The sequence below is a fragment of the Neurospora crassa genome, linkage group IV (genome assembly GCF_000182925.2).
Source record: "Neurospora crassa OR74A linkage group IV, whole genome shotgun sequence".
NCBI classification, from domain to species: domain Eukaryota; kingdom Fungi; phylum Ascomycota; class Sordariomycetes; order Sordariales; family Sordariaceae; genus Neurospora; species Neurospora crassa.
The window spans coordinates 3758079-3763296 of record NC_026504.1 but is presented as its reverse complement, the minus strand read 5'-3'; positions in this window follow the sequence as shown (position 1 = coordinate 3763296).

The window sequence follows — 5218 nt, the reverse complement described above, 5'->3', positions numbered from 1 at the left end:
CTAACTTTTTTTTTTTACTATAATTAATATTCATTATTAAATAAAATCTAAGGCGTTCCTTCATTAAACACTATAATCACTATCTTAAGAAATAAGTATTATATTTTATTTATTTTTTATTATATTAATTTAAAATTTAGTATTAAATATAGTCTAATTTAATTCTACCTTTAACGAAGTTTTAGGGTTTATTCAATACTTTAAAACTTATTCCAACCTCGCTATTTCGCCCTCTCCCGGATTAATATTATACGAATATATTACTACTATTATTAAATATATATACCTAATAGAATACTCTAGATTTTAAATTTGTTTTATATATACTATCGTCCAACTTCTACTTAATTTAATCTCTTAATTAATTATAAATTCTAACCGCTATAAACTTCGTCCGGAATAAGTTAAATATATTTATTATATTATATACCGTTCCAGCGATATTATTCTTATAATAATAATTAATTTTAGTAAGAATATTGTATTTTAAGTAGTATTAATAATTTTACTAAATAAAATCACTCTATAGATTATTCCCTTAAACCATTTCGGTTAGGAATAGAGGAATATTATTATAAAGTACCCTAGCATTAAGCCTCTACTTATTAATTAGGACCTTTATAAGGTATATTTAATAATTACTACTCTAAATATAGAATATTTAATTAATATACTTAAACTTATATAGTATAGGACTATATACGTACTAAACATTTTACACATATCCTCCTCGGGCCTAAGTAAGTTCTTTACTACCGGTTCTTTAAAATCCTTTGTAATCCGGAATTCGCTACCTATATAGTATTTATAGCTATAGACGAACTTTACACAGTCTATTAATAATACAACTTCTATATTAAATTCTCTAATCTCTTTCAATTCCGTTGGACCCTTCCCTTCTCTATTCCTTAATTCGGCTATATAATTATATTAATTAGAGAATCCAAGGTTTATATATAACAATATACTAATTTTTATAAATTTAAGGAATCTTCCAATTCTTTATATATTATCTACGCTTTAATCGACCGCCCTAATATTAATATAGTTTTCGATTATATTCCGCCTAGCGAAAATCAAACTTTTAAGCGACTTAAATTTCTCCTTATCCCTATAATAGGAGCAATAATCCCTAAAATTATTATTTATATCGATAGTAAGGACCTAATCAGTAAAGTAAAGAAATATCTTATTTACGCTATAATTAAATATAATCTCTATATTAGAGCCAAAGCGCCTATAATAATTTAAGTTTATTATTCTTATATCCGTCCCCCTAATTAGGAATGTCTATATTAGCAATTTATTACCCTTAATTCCTAATACTATATTATTATATCAATAATCGTATTAAGGATAAATATAAATATACCTAATATAGCCCGAATTATATAATATAGCGAAGTTACATTTAAGGATATTATAGATTTATAGTAATATTTTAATCGCGCTATTTACGCTAGTAGAGAGGGTATTATTTATTTCTTTATACTTTATTAGTATTTCAATTAATTTAAATATATATTTAAAAAACTATTTTTATTATAAAATTAACTATATAATAACTATTTACATATATATAATACTAAATCGTCATTTATATTAAATATAATCTTTAATATAGTTTAATCTTAGCTACTTAATTAATTTAAACGCCCTTCGTCTATAACAAACCCTAATTTTAATATATTCGGGACTATTAAATTAAAAAAATAAATAAAGTATAATATTAAGCAGCGGATTGAATTAATCGCACATTACCCTAATATATATACTATTATAAATACAAAGTATTTCTATAAAGCTATTCTCTATATTCTCTAGAGTTATATCAATTATAATAATTATATTTATACTATATATTATAATAAATATAATTACTACCTCAATTAAGTTAAATAATTATTTAAAAGGCCAAAGAAAAAGCCTAGCCTACTATCCAATACCTCTAAGGCCGGTATTTTCTTATTATACCTCCAAGACTTCTTCTCGGAGCGTATTACATTAATATATATATTATACCATATTAATTTCCAAATACCCTACACTATTCTTTTACCACCCGAAATCTCCTAGTAAATTATATATACTATAGTTGCAATTAAAGTAAGCGATTCGATACGTATATTAAACGACCTAACAATACATATACCCCTCTTACAGAATTAGAAGCACCTTAATACTTATAGGCCTAACCTTTTTATAGAATATATTAAAGTATTATTAATTATTAAAATAAATTAGAATAGTAAGTATAGGAATAATTCTATTAAAGATATAATATATAATAAGGATAATACTATCTAACCTACTTCGCTCCCACTTCCTTATACTCTTATAACCCTAGCCCCTATTCCCAATCCCCGCCCTACTAAGTACTATACAACTACTAGCTAGCATTAGTATATTTATTAAGGCACCTCTTATACTTAATTACTTTCGCTTTAATTAAAGTAGGTTATTTATTTGGATTAAAGCTATTTAACTCTCATTCTAATTAAAGTCTAATAACCTATACATATTACTTATAAACGACCTTCGTTCTAGTTAAAGCGAATAAATTCGCTTTGACTAAAGCGAAAAATAGTAATCTAAAACTTATTTTAACTAGAGCGAAAATCGTCTATAAATAATATATAGGTTATTTACTAAATTCTAATTAGAATAAGAGTTATATTTAACTATTATAGTATTTTAATCGAATATAGCAAGTTAAATTCAACTTATTAATTAGGTAGAAAATATATATATAGGTTTATAATTAATAAATTCACTCCTTACCTCTAATATTCACTACTAACGTTAGCCTTATTTACTCCCCTTCTATACCCTCGCACCTTATAACTTTTAAAAACCCGTATATTCTTTAAAATACTACTTTATTGTACTTCCTTTCCTAATTCTTTAATAAACTAAATTTTATTTCTATTTATACTATCGACCTTAGAGCTCAATATTAATACTAAATTTAACGTTTAGTATATTTTACTATCCTCCGCCTATTTTACTTTACTATATTTATTATCCCTATCCGAAAACTTTATAACCTAATATAAATCGGTCTAAGGCTCCTACGAATATACTTCTTATATAAAAATCAGCATTCTAGGAGGGGCGTAATTAATTTCTAACTATTCAACCTCAGTAATATTAAGAGTATTTCCTTCATCCTAGTTTAAATAGCGCTAATTATAAAGTATACAAATAAATATAATTACTATTTTAAAATATAAATTAACGTTAAGGCTTAAATTAATACTACTCTTATTATCTAGCTTAAGTTCCCTATAAATTAAATTAATAAACTATTAAATTTAATAGATAAACCCTATACTTTATAAACTTTATAGTAACTACTACCGACTTACAATAAAAGGAATACGCTGTTTAGTACTTTAATAAATATTAGATTAAATAACGATATTATTAATCTATAGTAAAAAGAATATACCGTTTAATACTTCGAATAAATTTTTAGCTATATAAATATTTATTCGAAGTATTAAACGGTATATATATATAGAAAGGAGAATTTAAGGACTAAGGCGAGGAAGGGGAGGGGTAATTCTTATACTTTTCTAAAAGGGTTTAAAGCTACTCTAAATTAGCGTCTCTTCTATTTACCTTAGTATTAGGATAAAAAATAAGAGCAATTTCGATAAATAATTTTTAGGGAGGGGAGGGAGTAAAGGAAGTAATAAGGGTTAAGGTTAGTCCTAAATATTAGAATAAAGACCTAAGGCCTGGGGTACCGCGTACGAACCTTATTAATAATTACTTACGGCGTTTATTAGTATATTTACTACTATATTAAAATAAAATCCAAACGGCCTGGGGTATAGTGTATAAACCTTATTTAGAATTACCTACGGCGCCTATCCGTATATTTGCTATTATATTGGAATAAAATCTAAATAGTCCGGAGTACGGTATATAAACTTTATTTAAAATTACTTACAGCGCCTATCCGTATATTTACTATTATATTAAAATAAAATCTAATAACCCGAATATTCCATCTAATTAAAATTAATACTATATTCTAATTAGAATAAAATTAAATATATAAGACTATTTTAAGTCTAATATCTATACCTATTAATAAGGGGGGTTATACTTTAATTAAAGCGAAGTTAGGGTTTTTTTGCCTCTTAAATTTTAAGAAGATTATTGAATATTCTTTCCGTATTTAGTATAGGGCTAGAGTAGGTAGTTCGTACTTTAATTAAAATAAAGTATTCTATTTCTTAGAAATTTTAAAAAGATTTAAATATTCTCTCTATATTTAGTACGGGGCTAGGGTAGGCGGTTCGTATTCTAACTAAAGCAAAGTATTTTATTTTTCAAAAATCTCAAGAAGATTATTAAGTATTCTCTCTATATATATAGGGCCGAGGTAGACGGTTCGTACTCTAACTAAAACAAAGTATTTTATTTCTTAGAGATTTTAAGAAGATTATTAAGTATTTTTTCTATATATATAGGGCCGGGGTAGACGGTTTATACTCTAATTAAAGTAAAGTATTTTATTTCTTAGAAATTTTAAGAAGATTATTGAATATTCTCTCTATATATATAGGGCTGGGGTAGGTAGTTTATATTCTAATTAAAACGAAGTATTTTGTTTTTTAAAGATTTTAAAAAAATTTAAATATTTTCTCTGTATTTAGTAAAGGGCTAGGGTAGGCGGTTTATACTTTAATTAAAATAAAGTATTTTATTTTTTAAAAATTTTAAGAAAATTTATATTCTCTCTATATATATAAGGCCGGGGTAGGCGGTTTATACTCTAACTAAAGCGAAGTATTTTGTCTCTTAGAAATTTTAAAAAGATTTGAGTATCCTCTCTATATATACGGGGCTAGGGTGGGCGGTTCGTACTCTAATTAAAGCGAAGTATTTTATCTCTTAAAGATTTTAAAAAAATTTAAATATTCTCTCTATATTTAGTATAGGGCTAGAGTAGGTAGTTCGTACTCTAATTAAAGTAAAGTATTTTATTTCTTAGAAATTTTAAAAAAATTTAAGTATTCTCTCTATATTTAGTATAGAATTGGGGTAGACGGTTTATATTCTAACTAGAGCGAAGTTAAGTATATAAAATTACTTTAACTTAATATTTTTAATATACCTTTCTATTATAGGGGCGGGGGGGATTATATTCTAATAAGAGCGAAATTAGGTATATAAATCTAATATATCCAAATAATAGCCTATT